We start from the raw sequence: 24,956 nt of genomic DNA on the forward strand, positions 1-24,956 counted from the left end.
TTGGGTCCGGTTCGGATCAGTCCTTTTATTTAATTTTAAAAAAATGAGGGGGAAAATCTGATGGAAGTAATGAATTTTACACATACGGTGGGCCCCACTGAGCTCTCAATGTTGTACATTCGGTCTGTAAGACTGCAACTGGTGTTGTAGACGTTTCCAGTTGTCCTGATGCACATACATAATCTGGGTTAGTGGGGTCCATGGTGTGGTGATCCAAATTGTCCATGTGTGGATCCCATTTTGGATGTGCGATGACTCGAAAACTGCTACGTTAGAATATCCCGACCACACTTTAGTCAGTGCCCCACCAATAGACGATTGGAAAATACGTATTCTAATAAGATGGATAAGATCTTACGATCTACAAGGATCTTTCAGGTATCACATATGAAGTGAACCAAGTGAACCATGGATCCTTTTTGTACAGTCTGGGCGCATCGAAAGCGGATTGGTCCATCATATTTTAGTGGTGGGCGGACCACCAACGACCCAGGGTGGGCCACTACTCCAAAATAGTTGACAAAATAAAAAAAAAAATTAAAATAGAACCTATGGTACCCTCCTGATCAATGGAGAAGATGAACGGTGATGATGAGTCCCGAGTTGCTGAGTAGCCGAATCGAGATGAATGGGTGAGGGCCATCTGGTGCTGCTTGTTCGGATAGAAAAAGAGAAGGGGTTAGGGCGTTCAAGTGAGGGTAGCTAGGTAGGTAAAAAGGTGAAAAAAATGTTAAAAATATCTTATATAAACCCGACCGGATCGGATCAGATCGATCTGGATCGGATCAGTCCAGATTGACTATTAATCTGAACTCGATCCGATGTACGGTCGGATCTGAGTGGGCTAACTCGATCTGACCTGATCCTGGCCTTCGGTTCGAATCGGATCGGGTCGGATCCATCGGATCGGTCCGGATTTTGCCCAGCCCTGTCAATACCTATCAATGATGTACATACTAAGATCAGGAATTCTAGTGTCCTCCTCAGAAAATATGTCAAGTGTGAATTGTGAATCGGAAAAGTGATATTCAAACTATCCTTTTAACTAATTAATTGGAAGAACTTATCAGTAGTTTACTCATTTGATCAAACTCCAACAACTCAAAAGTTCAACTCTCAATCACATCATAACACTCAAAACATTCTTAATTGCATAAACTATCACTTTCCTAATTGATTTTTGACTTGAATTTTTTTTCTTTTTGCTTGAAAACTAAATAAAACACTGATTAGTCTATCTAATCCACACACCCAACCTAAGATCTACAATGTCCTCAATGTAAAAGATGCAAACATTCCATATAATTAAGACAACAAAAATAAAGGGAAGTGATGGGAAGATAGTACCTGGAGAAGGAGAGATAAGGTTTGTTTCAAAGGATCTCAACATGTAGATGGGTTAGCACGAAAAAGATAACAAACTAAAACTTAAAATAACATAATCTTAAATTCTAGGAAAGGAATAAACTTAACTATACCTCCATCAAATTAGGAGGTCAATCTTGATATATAGGATCAATCAAAGGGATGAATGTATCAATTTCTCAATGAATGGTTTAAATTGATGACCATTAACTTTAAAAATATTAGCATTCATTGAGTTCTGAATTTCGATAGTCCCAGAAGGATAAACAGTTTTTATAATGAAAGGGCCCATCCATTGAGATCTCAATTTTTTCAGAAATAGAAGGAGACAAGAATTATACAGCAGGACCTTTTGATGTGGCTCGAATGTTTTTTGAAGAATATTCCTATCATGGAAGTTCTCTATCTTGTCCTTGTAAATCCTCGAGTTCTCATATGTGTCGTTTCGAATTTCTTTTAGTTCATTGATTTGTAATTTGCGTAGCATACCAGCGTTGTCCAAATTAAGATTCAGTTTCTTGATCGTCCAGTAGGCCTTGTGTTCCAGCTACACGGGCAAGTGACAGGCTTTTTCGTAGATGAGTCTGAATGGAGACATTCCAGTAGGGGTCTTGTATGTGGTACAGTAAGCCCATAAATCGTCAGTCAATCAAATTGATCGATCCTTACTATTAGGGTTCACCATTTTCTTCAGGATCTGTTTGATTTTCCTATTGGATATCTCTGCCTGACCACTTATTTATGGGTGATAGGGGGTACTCACTTTGTGAGAAATGTCATATTTCTTCATTAGTATTTTAAATGGCCTATTACAAAAGTGAGACCCTCCATCATTGATTATGACTCGAGGTGTACCAAACTGAGAAAGGATATTTTCTTCGAAAAACTTAATAATCGTGTGATAGTCATTGTTTCAGCATGGAATCACTTTAACCCATTTAGTGACATAGTCTACTGCGAGCAAGATATACAGATTTTCAAAGGATTAGGGGAATGGTCCCATGAAATCAATGCCCCAATAATCGAATGCCTCAGTGGTCAGAATGGGGTTCAGAGGCATCATGTTTCAACGGGACAATCCACCCAATTTTTTACAGCGCTCCTATGCCTCGCAGAATTCATTAGCATCTTTGAACAAAGTGGGCCAATAAAAGCCACACTGAAGAATTTTTGTTATGATTTTCTTGTCCAAAAAGTGGCCCCCACAAGCATTATAATGACAAAAGGAGATTACTCTTTGATGTTCATCGTCTGGCACACATCTCCTTATGATCTGATCTGGGCAATATTTGAATAAGTTCAGGTTGTCCCAGATATACTTGCATACTTCAATACAAAAATTCTTTTTTTTTTTTATCTTGCTTAGTCCAATGTGTTGGCATGATACCTGCAACAAGATAATTGGTAATGTCAGAGAACCATGGTGATTGAGAGACTTTAAAGAGTTGCTCATCGGAGAATGTGTCATTGATATGGGTCATGTTAATGGAATCAGAGAGAAAAAGACTGGAAAGATGATCAACCACTATGTTTTCTACTCCTTTCTTGTCATGGATTTCGATATTAAATTCTTGGAGTAGTAGGATCGACCGTAACAATCCGGGCTTAACACCCTTCTTAGAAAGAAGGTACTTCAGCGCCGAGTGATCTGTGAATATTACAATCTTAGATCAATCAAGTAGGATCTAAACTTGTCTAGTGCAAAGACTACGACTAAGAGTTCCTTCTCCGTAGTTGAGTAATTCATTTGGGGGGAGTTTAGAGTTCTACTTGTGTAATAGATCACGTAAGGCTTTTTTTTTTCCTTATTCTAACCTAACATTGCCCCAATAGCATAGTCGGATGCATCACACATAATCTCAAAAGGCAGGCTCCAGTCGGGTGGTTGCATGAGTACTAGTCAACATGCCTTTAAGCTTGGAGAAAACTTTTTAGTATTCTTCCGACCACTCGAATGGAATGTCCTTTTGAAGTAAATTACATAAGGGACGAGATATCTGACTGAAGTACCTTATGAATCTCTTATAAAAGTCAGCACGTCCTAAAAAGAAATGCACATCCCGAATCCTTTTGGGAGGAGGTAGATCAGAGATAAGGTCAATTTTGGCTTTATCTACCTCTATTCCATTGGACGATATGATATGTCCAAACACAATTCCCTTCTGAACCATGAAGTAACACTTTTCCCAATTAAACATCGGGTTCTTCTCTTCACATCTTTTTAGCACATGTTTCAGATTTTCGATGCAGTTACTGAAAGACGAACTAAGTACAAAGAAGTCATCCATGAAGTCCTCTAAAAATTGCCCCATCATGTCTGAGAAGATACTTAACATACATCTCTAGAATGTGGCGGAGGCATTACATAGTCCAAATGGCATCCTTCGGTATGTGAAAGTGTCAAATGGACATATAAACGTAGTCTTCTCTTGGGTCTTCAGGGGCTATCTCTATTTGATTATAGCCCGAATAACTATCTAGAAAGGTCTTTCCTAGTGATGGTGTTCAACTTCCTGTAGTCAATGCGCATACTCCAACCAGTTGTGACTTTAATTGGCATAAGTTCATTATTGGCATTGGCTACAATGGTGACCCGAACTTTTTAGGAACCACCTGAGTTGGACTCACCCATTGGCTATCGGATATTGGGTATATGATACTCACATTCAATAACTTAAGTACCTCGGTTTTAACTACCTCTCTCATGTTTGGATTTAGTCTTCATTGAGGTTGTCTAGATATTTTCGTATTATCCTCAAGGTGAATGTGGTGAGTACAAATCAAATGATTAATTCCCTTGAGGTTCATGATGGTCCATTTAAGGGCTCCTTTATGTTCTTTTAAAGTAGCTATAAGCATACTCTCTTGTTTCTCATCCAAGTGGACAGCAGTCACCATTGGAAATATCTCCTCTTGACCCAAATAGGCATATTTAAGATCAGTCAGCAATAGTTTTAGGTAAAGCTTCAGCACCTTGATGCTTGACGGCAGAGGCTTTGTACAATTTAAGGGCAATTTTCAAATTGTGGCCTCCGTTGGTCAACTTCAAGTACTGGTGTTACATCAAGTGTGGCATCAATCTTCCTAATCATATCATTGTATAAATTAGGGGAGTGGGACGAGCGCATCTTTAGAGCATTAGAGTATAGAGTTAGGGTAGCTCTATTTTCCACGAATGATTCGTTCAAATTGATTTCGTGGACATCATCAAATTCCTCGGGTTGTTTGCACCTATTGAAAATATTTAGCTCTAATGTCATGTTCCCGAAAGTAAATTTCATCACCCATTCCTACAATTGATGATTGCGTTTAATGTTGCCAGGAATGGGTGGCCTAAGATGATTGGAATCTGAGTGCTCGCATCTATACTGGGCTGTGTATCCAAAACGATAAAATCTACTGGGTAGTAGAATTTGTCGACTTGGACAAGCACATCCTCTATCATTCCTCTCAGTATTCGAACCGATCGATTAGCTAATTGAAGTGTGGTCTTAGTGGGTTTTAATTCATCGAGACCAAGATGTTCGTATACTGAGTAAGGAATCAGAATTACACTTGCTCCTAAATCAAGAAGTACGTGCTCGATCCGATAATCCCTAATTACACATGAGATAGTTAGGCTACCCAGATCTTTGTGCTTTTATGACATATCTTGTTCTAGGATGGCACTCACTTTTTCAGTTAATAGAATTTTATTTTGTATGTTTTGCCATCTTTTGGTCATACAAAGGTCTTTTAGGAACTTGGTATATGATGGTATTCGTTTTATGGCATCAAAGAGAGAAATGTTGATCTTCATCTGTTTTAGAACCTCCAAAATATCCTTAGAGTTCGACAGGGGTTTTGGTGTAATCAACTGCTAGGGGAATGGCATAACCAGCTCTCAACTTCTTCTGAGTCCTTAAGCTTTTCAACCCTCATTGGGATAGTTTTATCAATCATTTTTCTACTTCTCAGAGTGGTGATGGATTTAGCTTACTCTATGTGATGAGAAGAGCACGGGTCACTTACTTCACATTGCGGCTTTGGCTTGGGTAGAGGTTGGGCTGAAAAGGTCCATTTCTCCCTAGCTACTAGGTGTGACTCAATCCGTTGTATGGCCTTGGTAAGGTCTTGGAATGCTTGAAGTGTGCCTTGATTGAAGAGTTCTTGGTTTTGCATGAATTTTTGAACTAGATCCTCTTGAGGTTTCCTTTAGTTCAGAAGTTAGGAAAGGACCTCTTGAGGAGTAGCCATTTGTTCGTTCCTCCAGCTAATGTTTGGATGGTTCTTCCAATTAGAATTGTATGTATTTGAGGTGGGTTCATTGAATGGGCTTTGGTAGTTATTAACTGCATTTGATTGTTCATTCAATATCCTTTGAAAAGCAGGAATTGCGGGACAATTCTCAGTTATATATACATTTCTAGTACAAATACCGCAAACAACTTCCACAACCTCATTGGGTTTAACAGGTTCCACCATCTTAAGTTCCATGGCCTCGACTTACCTTATGAGATTGTCCACTCTTGCACTCATATCGTCTTCTTCCTTTAAGACGTAGATGCATCCTTTCTCTCTTAGCTGAGTAGGCTAAGAAGTGGTGGGTCTTGGGGAGGTGTCCCATGATTGCGCATTTTCAGCAAGTTGATCAAAATAATCCCACACATCATCACCTCCTTGTTCATGAATTTGCCGTTACATATCATCTCTACAAATTGGCGCACCGACGAAGTCAATCCATTATAGAAAAAGCTTATTACCCACCATATTTCATATCCATGATGTAGACACGAATTGATGAGATCCTTGTATCACTCCCAACATCGGAAGCAGGTCTCTTCCTCTTTTTGGAAAAAATTCATGATTGCCTTCTTTAAAGTATTTATTTTGTGAAATGGGAAGAACTTTTTAAGGAACTCATGGGTCATCTCAGCCCATGTGCCGATAGATCACGACTTTAAGGAGTGCAACCACGACTTAGCCTTTTCCTTCAATGAGAAGGGAAACAACTTCAGTCTTACTGTGTCATCAGATACGTTTGTAAAGTGCAATGTGGCGAATATCTCGTCAAACACTTTGATGTGCAAGTATGGTCTTTCAGAATCTAGTCCATGAAATTTAGGAATGAGTTGTATTACTCCCGGTTTAAAATCCATGTTTCCTGCATTAACTGGAGATATCATGCAGGAAGGTGTACTCACCCCCAATAGTTGTAAGTAGTATTGTAAAGTACGAGATGGGGGAGTGTGATGCACCTCTTTTTCATCCTTAACCTCCTTGATTGGGTGTCGAGGTTGATTTGCAGCCATAACTTCAGCTAACTTAGAGGATCTCAAGTGGTGCCTAATCCTGTGATGGATAGACAACCCTTTGACTAATCCTCATTCGCTCAAGAGACGTTGAGTGTTGTCACGAACCTACTTGGGCATGAAACACTCAAAACTTCAATATTGTAAAACTACCTACTCCTAAGAATTCAGAAAAGCTAGAAGTTCTAAAAGCAGGGGTAAGTTAGAAGGATGTTACCAAAGAGATCTTGCTAAGTCAAATGCTATAAAACAGAAAACATAATTAGAATTTAAAAATAAGTTCAGAAAATCTAAGAAGAATAATCCTAAATAATTTTAAAACTTAATAAATTTAGAAAACTACAACACATTACAATCCCCGACAACGGTGTTAAAAACTGGTTCGCTTGTACCCCAAGTGCAAGGTTGTGATGTAGTAATAACTTGGTGAGATCGAGGTTGAATCCACAGGGACTGAAGGATGTAACTTTTCTAAAATAATTAAGAACTAGAACTAGAAACTAAAACAGAAACAATATTTAAGAGAAGATTGTTGTATTTGAAACTATCAGATTAAGGGAAAATTAGAGCACCAAGGATCCACTTGTACTCATTCTAATGCATCCTTACTTGATTCAACAATGCTTCAATTGGAATCGAAGTCCTAATCTATCCAATTGGATGATAGAGCATTTAAAACATCACAAACTATTCCCAAACAAATTTGAACATTCATAGTAATGATCCATGCATAACAGTCTTGTTGAATTTAGTGTAGAGAGTTCTAAGGCATGTACCATGCCCAGAGTCAATGGTAAATTAAAGAATTCTACGGACCAAACAACTATAAAAAGAATAGAGAAAGCATTCATGAAGTTCCTAAGCAGCCATCGTGCCCGGTGTCAACGATACATCAAAGTAATAATAAAAAATACTTCTTAAATTCAAATCATAACTATGAAACTTCACGAACGTGAATTAAAGTAAGAAAAACATTAAAATAAACTACAAGCTTCACCTCTTAAATCTAGCTAAGAGATTAGTTAACCATTGACATGATTAAACTGAAAACTCTTAAGAAAAACATAAAAATAAACTAAAGAAAGAAGAAAGAGATCTTAAAAGGCTGCTCCACCCTTTGCTCTGCTCCTTGAACCCTAATTTGTGCTTTGAATATCTTGGAAAACCCATATTTATAGGCCTTGAATGACTGACTTTGAAAACTGCCTCAATTTACACAATTTGTCATTCTGTTAATGCCATCGAACAGGTCTTCGATGATATTGAAGACACCTTATCTCGTTAGAATTCGAATTTTGTGTGATCGCACTACATATCTTGTCGATGCAATCGATGGACTTTTCGATGCCATTGAACTGTCCTCGATGCCATCAATCAGGTCCTTGATGCCATCAATAATGGCCCAGAACTGTCTAGCAAGTTAAGTCTGAAATTCAAAATTTCTTCATGGCATTGAACCTCTATCGATGCAATCGAACCTAACCCTTCGATGGAATCGAAGGGTTCTTGATGGGATCTAAATTTGCACTCTTTTATCCAACAAGAAACTTGATTTTTCCAATTAATCTTGATTCAATTGATCTCCTCTCGATGGCATCGAACACTTACTTCGATGGAATCGAAGTGTGGTCGATGGCATCGATAGTCTTGTTTCAAAATTTTTGGATTTCTGCACTTTATAATCTGAATTTTCTTCTCTCTCCACACTTTAAAAAAATAAAAATAAAAAAAAAAATCTTGGGCCCATAAAATCTTTAATCTTGCTCCCCAAAGATCCATCCTTGCCTTTGTGAACTTTAAGCATCAATTCCGACGCTTTTAGCATTCTTTTCCATCCAAGCTCTCAAATTCACCTTGTTAGACAAACATGCATAACATACAGTGATTAAGCATTATCATGTCTATAAAACTAAAGTATAAATAGGGGTAAATATGTAATATTTGGCACTCAATAGTCGAGCATCATCTTCCTCAAGGGATAACTATTCTGAATCCACGGAACTTCTCTAGACTCCTCACAGAGATACCTTGAATCCACGAGAAAAATAAGAAAATAGAATCATTTCTAGAAATTTGTAATAAATTGATTGATGATTAAAATGAGCTTACAACTTTCTTAAATAATGACATGAAAACTAGGAAGAAGTTTCAGAATTAAACTATAACTAAAACTCATAGAAATTGTGACTTACTATAAATAGTAAACTTACTATTTATAGAGGGTCGTGATTTCCACTAGACCTCATGGCTTTCGGCCAAAAATAGTAAGTGTCCTATTTAGCTCAACCATGTTATTCTCCTAATTATTCTAATTACTTTTCATGTTGGACGCACTCCTAAAGCCCAATGGATGAAGAGTTATAATCAAACTAAAACTTACTATAAATAGTAAAAATGAAAATAAGAAATTTGATCATCAATCTGATGGAATCTTGCAAATTTGGCATGCACAACCCGACTTAGTGGGTTAGGTGGCTAAAGTAGCTTGTCCTACCCCAAAATCATACATGGCACGTCAGATAACTCATTCTAGTTTGCGAGATACCGTCTTAAGGTTCTAACGGTCTGGATCACTTTCGCCTCCGATCGGGCCTTTTTTGGTCCATTTGGCCATGAAATTATATGCAACCCACTCTACATTGATTCATCGTATTCTTTAAAGGTGGTTTGGTTTCTTCCTTATGGGCTATGACGAACCCATTGACGGTGACGTAGAAGGTCACATCAGAGGAAAGCGAAGTAGCCATTGCAGTGGTATTAAAGTATAGTACCTAGATCCAAACAAATTGTAATTAGTTATTATGAGCAATCTAGGTTGGATTTTATTTTAGAGATGAATGGGAGAATGTTCCCGTCGAGAGTCACCATTTTGGCGCCTTTATGGTCGTGAATATCTTCTAACGGTTCTTAACATTATCTTATGATAGAAATATTCCAACCATAGATTCTGGGTTCGATTCCTAGTAGATTCGCCATTTTGTTTTGATAAAAAATGTTTTTTTGGAATATTTACATTTTAAGAATAAGCAAGCTCAAGTAGAAGAATATTCATTGTCACTTTGTTAATCTGAGTTATTGTTACATTCGTTACCTTACACTTGATTCTAAAATAAGTACAATTAATATTGAATAATGATTGAAAAGATTAATTTTGGCAGCATTTCGTTCCTTGCCAAGAGATTCGTCAAAATGACAGTAAAGTTGTGTCGGTTTTTAACTCTTTCTATATACTCCCGAAAGATATCATCTGCAACTTAAGAATATGCTTAGAAAATCATTTCTTTTGTCCTGTAAAGAAGTTATGCAGCAGTACAAGGCTGGTAAATTGTGCAATCATGTAACTTATCTAGGAATCTTCCATCGCTTTAACTTTGATTTTCCCCTTCCCCAGGATACATTGACTATGGCTAGTGTATTTCTCTTGAGGAAGAGTTGCTACATGATTGCTCCTCGATACCTTTTTTTCGATGAGATCTTCCAGTTACTCTTGGTTATTTTGAAGTAAGCAAAAAGTCCCAAATGAAAGGCAAGATGGTTATTTATAGGCATTCACTCGTGTGAAGCATAACTTCCATGCAATTTCCTCAAGTTGCGTAGTCGCACAACATGTTTAAACTCTGCGATCGCGCAACAATGGCTTCCATTTGATCAACTTGTATATGTAGGTTTTTCCTGAATCCTTCCCTTCTATACGTCCACACAACTCATTTTAGTTGCACAGTTGTGCAACATATGTGTTTCAGTGACCTTTTTTTTCTACTCCAACATTGATCTTCAACCGACAATGAATTCGAAGAAAATTTCCAAACAATCTGATCTGATCCTCTCTCCAAACCACTAAAAGGTTGGATCCTCGCAATAATCTATTAACATAGCAATAACAAGTAATAGAAATACTTATTAAAATCAAAATGTTCAAGAACATGGTTCCTGAATTACCATTGTTTTCAACTAAGCCAGCATTCACTGAAGCTTGGGCACATACGATCTAGGTTTGTCACAGGACAGGTCCACCCTAGACAGCTAATGGACTAAACTTAATTCATCAAATAATCTTACCAATTTGATAGGATGAATCTTCCCATAGTATATGGACTAATGGCAACATTTTCTTTCTAACCACCCATTTGGATGACAAGCATTTGATGCGAATTCGAGAAGAATTTCCATAATAGTCTAGATCACTAAAAGGTGGCCTCCATTTGTATGAGCTGCAGGGTGAAACGACATTCAATAAAATTATATAGAAATTTGAGTTTGAATTTCAACAAGTACATACAATGCTTGATGAAACTAAGTGGAGGAACTAAACAAGAAGGTCCACCCTTTTATGATCCATGCCATTGGTCTAGTGGGTCGAGACTGGATCAAGCCCTAATTATCTTCCCCATCGCATGTACAATCAATGGATGTGGAACATTGGTGAAGCCTGTTCAACTGTTGTTTTCTCACACAGTGTGCAGGCGTGCTATAACTGGATTTGTGGCTCTAATTTGAACCGAACAACAATGACCTCGAGTGCCAAGATAGGCAGACACAGAGTATGACCAAGATATGGAGATATCAGCTGCCTATTCAGCCACTCACTCAATCTGTAAACGGATCTAGTGATGTTCAGAGGGTGGGGTTTGTCCTCTGAAGATGGGTTACTCCTTTGCCTTTCATACGAAAGGACTTTTCGATACATATTGAATGAAATGAGAAAGAAATTCTTATAGTCGGTTGCTGCAAACTATTGAAGAATGCCTCTTCGATGTAAAACTGAATCCAACGTATGAGTGTAGACCCAATATTACGGCTAATTTATCATTTACTTGATTAACGCTACTGATTACACTACAGAATGTAAATCTCAAGTTCGGAATGTATATGATTACACTAAGGAATGTAATTCACTTGACATGAAAAGTAAATGATTACACTACGGAATGTAAAGAAACTGGTAATTAAAAGATAACTGAAAAGATAATTGATTTGGTTTGATTGGTTTAGTATGAGACAAATTATGTTGCTGTAATCTTCTCATATTTATAGCTCTAATCATCCATTCTGGATTCTTCTCACGTTCCAATGGTTACCATAACTGTTGTCCACTACTTGGCTTCTAGATACTTCCCACATTCTACTTTTCTTGTTTCTCTTTTAGCCACTTGTCAAGCGACTGTGCAAACTTGATCGCTTGGCACCTGTCATTTAATCGTTTAAGCTCAGTCACCTCCCTCCTTGACCGTTCTAGTAACATTCGGTCATAATTGATACGATGTGGCTCCACTTTTTAAGATATAACCATACAAATTTGTAAGAAATTTTCTGATTACCCCATATGTATCTATACAAATCACACGTGAATGACCCTGATTGGTCAAAACAAGGCTTGGCCGGAACAAGTATAAACATTTTTCCCCTCGTTGTTGCCCTTTTGATGAAAGAGATAATGATGTTTGAGTCTTAATTAATGTTGTTATAAATGCTCACATGTGTTGCCCAAATGTGAACTGCCTTCAACCGTTATCATCAGTATTGGTCGTGTCAAATCGAAGTGTCAAAGGAATCCGGTGTTTACGCATGTCTCCATTAGCCGTTTTGCCAAAATAATAATGATACTTCAATAAATGTTATTTCTTCCTTCGGCTATATAAACGATACTTCGGACGATTCCTGCTTATGCTTTCAAATTTCTTCTCTCTGCAAACTCCTTCCCAAAACCTTCACTTCTCAACTCTCCTCTTGCAACGGCTATTTCTTCATCATTCAGCCCTTCTTTAGACCAGAAAGATATCATGACAATAATAGAACTCCTTAGGAAGAAATTCACTGAGGAGACCATCTTCAAGTCTCCCTTGGGCGATGAGGTTCTTTGCCTTGGTCTGGCGTTTTCTTTAAAAGTTTTAGCCAATTAGGTTCAACCTCTTGATCCCTTCTTCCTGATCTGCCTCAAAGAAGAAATACTAATCAGATCCAAATCCATTCCTGACATGGCAAATGCGTTGAAAACCCCTCGGACATGGCTGAAGCCTCATCTAGATTGGGAAGAATGGTTCCTCTGAGTATCCTTTTAATATGAAGCAATGTGGAGAAATATAGGCATCTATGAATGCATAAAACTCTCCCTTCGAGAGTATCAAGCTAGTTCAACCCTTCTTCTTGCTCTTTTAACATTTTGGAGTACTTCGACCAACACCTTTCTCTTTGGCTATGGCTCGATGAGTCTTACGGTCAAGGACATCTGCCATATGACAGAGCTATTGCCCTTCAATATGACTTACCATGCAGGTGTTATTTCTAAACAACACAAGCATTATCTAAGCAAGGCGAATAAAGGTTACACCAATTTCCTAAAGGCCTACTGCAAGCGAGAAGGTCCGGTTGATGAAGAAGAACGTACGACCTTTCTTCTCATTTGGATCTGCCGACATCTCCGTTGTGTTAGTGCTCTACAAGTCACTTCCGAATATGTCGCTTTAGCCGAACAGCTAGCTCGAGGTCATAGGATCGCTTTAGCATCTTATGTTCTTGGTCATTTATATCAGAGTCTTTACGAGGCCACTCGTAAAGGGTTATATTTTGCAGGAGGGCCGCTGTGGCTCTTGCAAATGTGGTTTTTTCCGTACTTCCGACCTGCTGTCTTCAATCATACAATGCACAAAGGAAAGCCAAACTCCTCTTTCGGTGACCAGATCCTCCACATCTTCCCAAAAAGCCTTACAGTCGAGCAATATCTTATAAGATTCTTCACCATCGACAAATTTAAGGAAGATCAATCCTATACGCCTTTTTCAGATGAAAACCCTAACCAGCATTTTGCTAATCTCGAGCAAAGTATGCCAAAAATAAGTTGAGAATTACAGGATAATTGCTATGAACTCGAGTGATTTTTTGAAAAACAATCCAGATATGAGAATTCCAAGATTCATGAATGTTAGGCATTACTTTCTCCTGGACTCAAGCGCATGGTAAACTTCATAGTCAAGTTCAAGATATTAATCTACCAATTCAAAAACTTCTAAACATTAAGATCCATGAGTGTATAGTGTAATCTCGGCTTATCAACATTAAGATTCACTTCTCTATTACATGATGTCATTGGTAACCAACAAGAGAATTCATGATAACCAAAACCTTGACCAAAACTTACCTCACAGGTCATTTTTTCATTCTACCAATCTTTGATTTTTCCATTAAAAATAACGTCAAGGAGGGGAATCAAATCCTCACTTATAGGGAGCAAACCTATGGTGAAGATTATTCAACCAATCCTTTCAATTCTTCTTTATAAACTGATGGTAAAATTTCTCAAGCTGGTTCCTTTCTTGCGTAGTGATTACCAAGTTAATCCTTCAATATCGAACTGAAACCTTAATGTGTAAGCGAGATGTGACATGTGAAATCACAACTCAATCAATGTTTACAACTTCTAATCATGGATTAAAAATTCGAACGCAATTGTGGAATCTATCAAACAGCTAAATCTGAGAGACATCAATCCCTAACACTCCATATCTTATAATTCTAAATCAACAATGTCTGTCAAAATCACTTCGAATTCACAAGGATTTCTAGAAAAATTTTAAAAATTTTCACAAGTTTCACTCAAGACCAAGAAAACACTGATTAGATAACCTAATCTCCCACCCCCAACCTAAAATCTACATTATCCGCAATGTAAAAGAATTAAGCATGCAATGCACATGGGACAACAACAGTAAAAGAGGAGTGATGGAAAGATAGTACCTGGATGAAAGAATCAAGAGGCTTTTCCAAAGATATCAGCGAGAGAGCGGGTCAGCACAAGATGAAACCAACAAAAGCAACTATCCTAAAATAATATATAAAACAAACTATCCTAACGGCATAAAGCCGACTATCCTAGAATGACATAAAGCAAACTACCCTAGTACTATGAAAGTAGGAGAAAAACTACTCAGTCATGCCGCAAGGTTCTTCTTTCGGCCAATATCTGGACAAATTTCTCAGTAGGTTTCTTAACAAGATCATCTAAAAGCCCTTTTTACAGTAAGCATGGATGTCCTGGAGCATGAATGTCCAGAGAAATTGATGGACCTCAGCATAAAGTTTCCTTTTGATCTCCTGAAGTGTCCAAAGTATATACAATTCACCTGTGGTAGAAAAAGTTTCGAAGTTAGTACACCATAATGAATCAGAGACTACAAGTAGATGAAATTTAGAAAAATTCGTAGTAGGTGGTGTAGTTTCAACACATGCTGAAGTTTCAATTTTTAGTTCAATTCTTAGCTCTTCCTCCTTCAATGGTAAACATTCAGGATCTGAGGGAGGAGGTACTTCAGAATAAGGGTTTGCTTGATTCGTGATAACTAATGAGGTATGTCTTGCGAGGCATCCACTATTTCTTATATCATGGGATAATTTAAATTTGCAAAGTGTGCCAAGCAATCATCCAAAGAGTAGAAACATTCAGTTGAAAGGAGTTCATTCATTCTATCGAGATCTGTGATGATATGTCCAATAACTCCTTTATCTTCTTTGAGAGTAGAAATGAGCATACTCTCTTGTTTGTTTTCAAGGTAGGATGAAATCACCACTGGGTATGTCTCTTCTTGACCTAAATAGGCATATTCAAAATCAGAGGGCAAAGTTTTTAGGTCAAGCTTCGGTGCTTTGGGGTTAGACGATAGAGACACTACATCGATTTGGGGCAACTCTTCAAATTATGGCCTCCACTGGTTAACTTCAAATACCGGCGCAGTATCAAGCATGACACCCATCTCTCTAATCATGTCATCATTAAAATCATGGGAGTGAGCCAGGCACATCTCTAGAGGGTCAAAGGATAAGGTTAGCGGTGTCCTATCTTCCACGAAAGAGTCAACCATGTTAATGTCATGAAAATCGTCATCATCCTCTAACAGTTTACCTATATTGAAAAATATGTTTGACTCCAATGTCATATTCCTGAAAGACATAGTCATGACACCATTCCTACAATTGATAATTGCGTTTGAAGTGGCAAGGAATGGGTGACCAAGAATGACAGGAATCTGAGTACTCATGTTACTGACGGGATCAGTATCCAGGATGATAAAATCTATAGGGTAGTAAAATTTGTCGACCTGGACCAACACATCCTCAATTATCCCTCTTGGTACACAAACAGAGCGATCAGTAAGTTGTAGTGCGGTTAAGATGGGTTTTAATTTATCCAAACCTAACTGTTTGTATATAGAGTAGGGAATCAGATTGATGCTCGCTCCTAAGTCAAGAAGTGCGTAATCAATTCGATAGTCCCCGATTACACATGATATGGTTGGGCTACCAGGATATGTGAATTTCTGCGGCACATCTTGCTTTAGGATGACACTCACTTTCTTAGTCAAGAAGATTTTCTTTTGAATATTCTTCCGCCTTTTGGTCGTGCACAAGTCCTTCAGAAATTTGGCATATGAAGGTATTTGTTTTACAGCATCAAGTAGAGGAATGTTGACCTTCACTTGTTTCAACACCTCTAGAATATCCTGAGAGTTAGAGAGAGGTTTTGGTGCAATCAACCATTGGGGGAATGGAACAATCGGCTTCCCTTGAGGTTTCAGTTCTAATTCATGTAGAGCAATATTAGGTCTATCATCGTTGTCCTCTTCTAGATCCTTAGGCTTTTCAGCCCTAACCGGAATGGTTTTGTTAATGATCTTCCCACTCCTAAGAGTGGTGATGGATTTAGCTTGTTCCATTTAATTTGAAGAGCTAGGGTCACTTATTTCATATTGCGATTTGGGATTGGGGAGAGGTTAAGTAGGAAGCATCCCCTTTCCCACAATTGCTAATTGTGACTCCATTCTTTGGATAGACGACACGAGCGTTCCAATCTCTGATCTGATTTTTCTGGATTGCTTGTGCTGTATTCTAATTAAGTAGCTCTTGGTCTTGAATGTGTTTTAAAACCGGATCCTCTTGAGGTTTCACTTGATTTGAAATTTGATTAAAGAAACCTTGAGGCGTAGTAGTTTGTTCATTCCTCCAACTGAAGTTTGGATGATTTCTCCAACTAGGATTGTATGTGTTAGAGGTGGGTCCATTGAAAGGCCTTTGGTAATTATTTACAGCATTGGATTGCTCAGTCAGTACCTCTTGAAAGGCAGATATAGTTGGACAATTTTCACTTGTGTGACTGTTACAACCATAAATACCGCAAACAACTTCCTTACCCTTGTCCTTCCTTGATTCCATGGCCTCGAATTTCTTTATGAGATTAGCCACTTTAGAATTGAGATCATCATCCCCTTTTAGAAGGTATACTCCGCCCATTTCCTTTGATTGAGTGGGCCTAGAAGTGGTATTTGATTTTGGGTATGTGTCCCATGCTTGTGTGTTTTCAGCAAGTCTATCCAAGTAATCCTACACATCATCGACATTTTTATTCATAAATTCTCCATTGCACATTGTCTCGACCAATTGGCGCATGAAAGATGTCACTCCATCATAGAAAAAGTGTGTAATGTGCCATGTTTCAAATCCGTGTTGCGGGCATGAGCTGACAAGATCCTTGAACCGCTCCCAACATTAGAAGAATGTTTCATCTTCCTTTTGGACGAAGTTCATGATTGACTTTCTAAGGGTGTTCGTTTTGTGATATGAAAAAAATTTCTTTGTGAACTCCCTTGTCATGTCATTCCATGTGCCAATAGATCGGGGACGTAGTGAATGTAACTATGTCTTAGCTTTCTCTTTCAAAGAAAGGGGAAAGAGTTTCAACCTGACCATGTCCTCAGATACGTTAGGAAAGTATAAAGTGGCTATGATTTCATCAAACTTTTTCAAGTATAGATACAGATTTTCAAATTCAAGCCCATGAAACTTTGGAAGGAGTTGGATCACCCCTGGCTTGATATTCATGTGCCTTGTATTTTCTGAAAAAAAAACGTGCACGAGGACATACTCACCCCCACCTATTGTAAATAATCTCATAAAGTACGAGGCAGGGGTGCTTGATGCACCTCATTCTCATCCTGGATGTCCTCCACTCTAAGTTGGGGTAAAAGAGGTTGATTTGAGGCCATAACCTTAGTTAACTCTAAGGATCTCAAGTGGTGTCTAATCCTATGATGGATAGATAACCCGTCAACCAATCCTCCTTGAGACGTAGAGTGTTGTCATGAACCCACTTAGGCATGAAACACTTGCATCACTCAATTCAAATTCTAAACCTAAACCAAAGAAAAAGGAAGAAATACAAATCTAGAAAATAAGAGAAAAGAATTGGATGGAAGTTACCAAAATAGAAGTCCTAAATTAAGAACCTGCAAAACAAAACAAACCAAGTTAGTTTCTACAGATAAAAAGTCTAGAAATAGCAGGAGATCCTAAAATAAAAAGTAAACTAGTTTCTAAAAAAGGAAAATTTTTAAAAAAAGAAAATAGAAAGTTTCTAAAAACAAATTAGGAAAATTATAAACTTAGAATAGAAAGAAAGTTAGTTTCTAAAGATAAAACCTAATCTAAAATAGAAAACAGAAAGACTAGAAAATTAGAAAGAGATTACCAATTTAGAATGTGTATGTCAAGGTCCTACAAAACAGGAAAACAGGTTAGTTTCTAGAAATCAGAAAAATCTAAACATAAAGATAGAAAATCCTAATCTTAACATAATTCTAAAACTAGTCAATTTCAGAAAAACGTAATCGTCAATCCTTGACAACGGCGCCAAAAACTTGTTCACTCCCCAAGTATAGGGTTGTGATGTAGTAATAAACTCAGTGAGACCGAGGTCGAATCCCAAGGGATGAAACCTGTACGTAATCTGAAAATAACTAGAACTAGAACTAGAAAAAGATGAAATTTAAATCAGGTGGATTTGAGAAATAATGGTGAAATAGTAAACTAAAATATGTAAAATTCAAAGGTAGGAAACTAGGGTGCTAAGGATCTACTTGTAGAGATCAGGGAGATCTATGCTTGATTCACGAACTCAACTGGACTTCGAGTCCCATCTTCATCCAGTTGGAAGATATAACCTGAAAATCAAATCTAAACGTCTTTTGATATAGTTTTAAAGAGATAAGATCGAAGTAAATTAGAATAGATTCCATCACAAAACCATGCCCATGAGACAAAGCTAACAACAGAATTAAACCGATCTACTTCAATCTGAGAGATATATGAACGATAGGAAGGGTGCCGTCATCTAACCATGCCCAGGAGACAATAGTAAACAACAGAGCTTCCTGACTTCATAATCACAAAGAGGAAAAAGAAATACTCAAGCCATCGCAGATCTATTGTAATTTCAGTCACAACAAACCATTAACAACTAAATGCATTCCTTAATAATCAAACCAGAATCAAATTAGTTCATAACATGAATCAAATCGGTAGAACACTACCCATTACACCACAAGCTTCACCTCTTAGCCCTAGCTAAGAGGTTAGCTAACCACAGGCATGATTAACTACTTCTCAAAAGAAAACAAAAAAAAACTAAAACAAAAACTCTAATCTCTCTCTTGTGCTTCACGTCCAAGCTTCTATCCCCCTCTAGATCTGAATGAATTCTCCCCACGTCCAAAACCTTCTTTTATAGCTGCTAGAGGTGGTGGAGGGCTCTCCCAGCAGTTGTCGCAGCCATAGCGAAAGCTTTTTCGCAGTCAAGTTTGGGGCTTCAAAACTCCCTACTTTCCTCGCTCAATTTTTAAAGAAACACCGTCCTTTAGGATGGTTTTGAGCCCTCTACATGATGGACGGTTCAGATCTGCCATATGATGAAATATGGTAGGCCACAACCGCCTAAAAAAGTCAGTTTTCGCGGATTTGCGAAAGCTTTCGCACTCCTTTGCTGTCGTGATCGATGGGCCCCATAGAGGTATTTTTGAAAAAATCCACCCTGTCCATTGCATTAAGGATGAAATTTCAGTAAAAAATGGATGGTTTTGAACGTCCATTGACGCGGTCCAGAGAAGAAATCATGCTAAGATTCCTTTTGAACATTGCAGGGCAGTCCACTTGTGGCCTCTGTGTCACACACGTGTGTACGTATGGGTACAAAATTTCATCTTAAGTTCGATCCTTTCGAGGCCCTTTACAAGATGGACGGCTTGGATCAGCCGTATGAACAATGTATGAGGTCCACTGCTTTCCGCAAAACCCGACAGTGTCGGCTACGCGGACTGCTGAAAATGGCAGTTTCCATTTTTGACTCAACCACGGGACCAGCCCGTTTTGGAAGGAGGTGCAGTTGCAGTGTGAATCTGGAGCATTTGTACACCATGCACACCCTGACTCATGTGGGGTCCACGGTGATGGTTCTGGGAAATCAGCTCCATCCATCCATCTTGTCTCCTCATATAATACTTTGAATCCAAAGTTGAGGCATATCCAGATAGAAGGTGGGCCCCACTTAGGGAATTAAGGGGCTGATCAGTCCGTTAGGCCACTTCCCGAAATATCCAATAGTTGAAATTTAATATGTATGGTTTATTTATGGCCCCCAGCAATTGTATGAAGTTTCGAGCCAATCGGATGGCAGGAACCCTATGATCCTGCATTCTGGACCATTTTCGGGCCTCTTTAATGTGAATGACTTGATTTCCTCGGATCTCTGTCATGTAAGCCATTGATCTTGGTCCCATGGAGTCCCGTCCAATACCTTGGTGATGCCAAAGCATTAAATCTATGCTTTTAGCATCCTGTCCAGTCCACGCTCCTAGATTCACCTTGCATCACAAACATGATTAAAATAAACCGTTGAGCAATATCATGTTCGTAAATCCAGGTAGTAACTGGGGTCTAATATGCAATATTTGACCCTCAACATGGCTCATAGGACAATTTGAGCCAAATGATGAATATTCGATTAATTGGTCACATCATGCCTGAACCATCTATGTTATCGGTTACGATATTTTTTATGGAAGCACGATTGAGTCGAGCAAAAATGCCAAGGCTGGGGTCGAGCAGTACTATCAATGGCTAGTTGCTCAAAAATTTAGCCTCATCCAATGTATCCCATGCCCTCTTACTCATAAAACTTGTAATCAGCCTCCTTACGATCGTCCGATAGTGACCGATGGAGAGTTCTATATAACTCTCAGCACAACATAACGCAAAGATTCACTCGCCCTAATGATCCTTGGTTATCCCAACTCCCCTCAAGTGATGGATAGCTTTGTCACATGGTGGGATCGCCACTACACCAAATTAATAAGCGACAGAAGTGAGATTGAGCTTATAAATCAATTCGCCTCTCAATTAGATGTGGTGAAGAATAAGAAAAGAAGTGTCACCCGCCCCTACTGCCAAGAGGACACGGGTAGGAAAAAAATAAGATCAACTGCTACTTCTACGCCAACCCCGACAATTAAGGCTCCTGTCCCAGCAAGTCGAGAAATCACAGAAGAACATTTAGAAATCATCACATGTGCTCGACCACAATGGATGTATCCGAAGAAGATCTCATATTTGGGAGATCTCTTCAGTCAACCTTCTCCAAAGGTTCCCATCCTTTCTTTCCAACGCGTTGATCCTCTCGAACCTCTCCCAATAGTAGAGGATCAACCACTACTGACATTGTTTAAACCTAGTCAGCCATTAGATACATCTTCAGCCGAGACTATATCCTCTTTCAAAACATATTTCAAAACAAAGTATTTGTTTGGTCTTACCATCACAGATTATTCACAAGAAATTGAAGAAGGCTTAAGATGCCATGAGGAAGCCAATTTTAATAAGTACTAAAATAAATGGTGGTGGGATAAAGAGATTGAATAACCCTTATCTTCCTTTTAATGAGATGTATTACCCGCCTTATCATCCTAATTCGCCACTATTCCTTACTTCCACTTGGCCATTGACAACTATAATAAAAAATCCTCAAGTCATTAGCGTTCAGCCAATCATTTATGCTATTCGATCCAACCTAGGAGGAAATCGCTTGCTCGTACATTTATTTGTACTTATTTATTCATTTACGCACTCATTAACTCCTTTCTGTTCTTCTTGCAGTAACTCGGGAGTTGCCACTGGTCATCAAACGAATGGTCATAACACAACAATAGCATCAACCGCCTATACCAGCAATCCCATAGTCTGCGATTCCTCCATCAACAGCAACAACGGCTGCAACAATAGTAAATTTGGTGGTTCTAAGGGTCCTTGATCCTATAGCTATATAGGTTATGACCCTCGACTCCGAAATGACAATTAGTGCAGAGGGCATCCATCTCAACAGTCCACCTGAGGTCAGCAATATTCCTGGTGTCTCGGAGTGTGTGATACAAACTCCCCCCTAGCCTTGCAGCAGTGATTCAGAGCTTGGTCACAAAGCCTCTCTCTCAATCCCTTGCTATAAATTTTGCTCCTCCATTGTTAGTCCTTCCACTACCTGTAACGATCAAGAAGACTCTAACTTCGACCGAGTTTGATGCTGTGGTTGCAATAGAGATCGTCAAGGAAACGGTCGAGACTGAAAGAGCTGTGACTGAAGAAACAGAAGCTGCAAATGTATCAGTTAAGACAATTGAACCAACTTGGTCGAGATGAGCGAGTTGAATGTGGTCGAGATCAAAGAACCTGCTGCCACTTTGGTCGAGATCGTCGAAACAATTCCAACTGACGTTGTAGATTCTGCCGCGGTCGAAGTTGTCAAGACAACTTCAACCGATATTGCTACTGAGACAACTATGGCCGAGTTGAGCGAGCCTAGCTCTCATCAGCCAACTATTCCGGTAATTATACTTGTAGGTGTTACCCCTGCCCTCAATAGTAGGGGTCTCCCTCTTGTATACGATATCATTTCCTCGTTTGAGAGAGCCTTTACTAGAGAAGCGACTGTAGCCGAGTCACCCTCTCTTTCTAGTAATTGCAATATGTGAAGAGCGAACTTCACAATCTTTTACAAAAGGGGCTAACAGGGTCTTTTGACACTGAGTCGGTCGACAAGCTCAACCGATTTGTTAAATCGTATCACATCCTCTCCTGGTTAGATCCCACTCTAGCTATTGAGGTATCTGCTCTCCAAGAACTCCAAGGGATGCTGAAGACATGCTATCATGCTGGTGTTGTCGTTGGTCGCCTTGAAGTTGAACAAGCTGTGGTCGGGTCCAAGAGAACGTCTACACATACCATTGCCCAAAAACTCATGACCAAGAATGTCGCGGTGGAAGCTTCCAAGGTCGAGTTGGAGAATTTGGAAGTCAGGATCACGGCTCTAGAGGCAGAGCTAATCATGTTGAAGCAGAAGTTCGCAGAGAAGCATGCAGAATACCTTAAGGATGAAAAAGAAGTTCTTGAACTGGTTGCTACTGTGCACTCTCAGATAGAAGACATCAGTTGGCTTTCTCGATCGGCAACTAAGGAGGCATTGCTGCAAGTCACAAAAGGTCAGTTGGGAATGACTAGAGAATCATTACAACGTTTCCTATCCTTTGAATTTTAAATGTAGTCACTTCTTTATATATCTTTATACACACACACACACACACACACACACAAACGGCCAATGAGCCCTTTTTGCATCTTATCATACCTTTAATTTCTCGTTCTTGTCAGCTGTAACTGACTGTTGACCAGTCCCTACAAACTTGGTAAGATGTGAGCTACTTCCGGGCTTTATGCTCCAACTTCCTATGTCCTTAACAAACACGAACATGAGCCGTTATCATTGCCATGACTCCTCTGGATCGTGGGTGTCAGACGCCGGCTATTTAAGAGGCATCTCACCTCTTATCTCTACACCGTTCTTTATAACCTTAACCCGTCCCGATGGCTTCCAGTTCACCCCCTCTTATTGCAAGCATTAAATCCTACCTGAAGGAAATTCTCGAATTTGGCCTGAAAGATTATTCTTTCTCCAGCTTGCTATTTAATGCTAATAAATTTGCGATAGACGCTTCTCCCGTGGTCGAATCAATGTTTAGCTTGGAAAACTTATCTAAAAGATACAATGTTTACATGCTATGGGGATATACTACTTCGATTTTAATTACTCTCACCAAGTAAACTCGGCTTACCTATGACAACAAGATGTGACTAAAGAAGATTCTGCTGAAACGAGTGGCAAACAGGAATTCGCCTGGTATGAACGGTTGCAATGTGCTCAAGCATATCAATTCAACCGAACCATGCTGCGAATATTGCAGTCCTACAGAGCTGGACTAATAGAATGATGAAAGGAGAATGATAGAGCTTTCTATGTGAAAAAGATGGTCATCCCGGTGGATTTATCATTCCTGGGTGAACATATCTTCTTATATCAAACGTGATCAAAAGCAAGTTATAATGCTAGAAAAGTGGCCGAAAGTGAAGTCTCTTCGATCGCTCTTCGTGTTGACTAGCTACTCCATCTTCTGCCACTTGTCATTGTGGAAGGGGCAACCTGGATTCCACGTAAAGAGAAGGATGAAGCAAAGATGTAGGTCCTCCTTGAAAAGTTCATAGGGATGAAAATCTAGGTCACTCAACCGCTTTTTATGCTTTTGCTTATGTTTTTCCCTTGTAATAACGCGGTCGATGATCGACAATGCAATAAATAATTCTCAATATTAATTAAAATTCGAAGGGTAGGACGTACCTCCCTTTCGGCCATGCCTCTTGGCTGTAATAGTGTTTCCATACTTTAGTTGTTGACCTAGCCTGAGTGTTATAGCACGGACGTGTAGTGAGCTTTTCCTCGTGCGTTCATGCCATACCTCGGCCATGTTAATAGCGCCGCGTTCTTTTTCAGGAAATCACATTTATTTCGCCGTGTCCACGTAATCCCGAAAAATAGTTCACTCAACCTTGAATAACCAACAGTCACACTACATCCTATGCACATCAACTACAGAATCTCTAGTCTATAAAAGCAACACTTAGGTTTCAAATTACCTCCATGAACCAATTCGAATCAGAACCCCTGTTGCAGCAACTTTAGCACTCATAGACTTTTTTGCTCTGTCAATCAAAATCATGAAGGAGATATTCAAAGAAGGCATCGAGTCCTTGCGCTCCTTCATGGGCGATCCTTTCCCTTTCCTTGGGGATGTCGATGATCTTTCTGAAGATCAACGGCCTCCCCAAGAATTTCTTAAAATAATTTCGGAACTCCGGTGACTCAGAGATGATTTCTCCGAGGCGGACAAAGAAATCGAGTGGTGCTATACCGCTCTGTCATGTCTGTCGGCCCTTAGTGCCGAGTGCAGGGCTCTGCCAGCCCACTCTGAAGCAGCTTGGAAGAATACATTGTATTGGACTCGCGAGCACGATTTTTACAAGAAGATATTGCGAACGTTGAAGCATGAGTGCGACAATCTCTTTGCCAACTTGGCCGAGACCAATCGGCTTCATCCAAACCGTGAT

The 24,956-nt window shown here is 39.1% G+C and overlaps 1 non-coding gene across 1 annotated transcript; it reads left to right on the forward strand.

Annotated features, from left to right (window-relative positions):
* Window positions 1-17,139: 17,139 nt before the first annotated feature.
* On the forward strand, window positions 17,140-17,246 carry LOC131252262 (small nucleolar RNA R71). Its single transcript, XR_009174296.1, has one exon. It is a non-coding gene; the product is annotated as a small nucleolar RNA R71 (small nucleolar RNA).
* The last annotated feature ends 7,710 nt before the right edge of the window (window positions 17,247-24,956 follow it).

Source organism: Magnolia sinica, chromosome 7, assembly GCF_029962835.1.
Source record: "Magnolia sinica isolate HGM2019 chromosome 7, MsV1, whole genome shotgun sequence".
Classification (NCBI taxonomy): domain Eukaryota; kingdom Viridiplantae; phylum Streptophyta; class Magnoliopsida; order Magnoliales; family Magnoliaceae; genus Magnolia; species Magnolia sinica.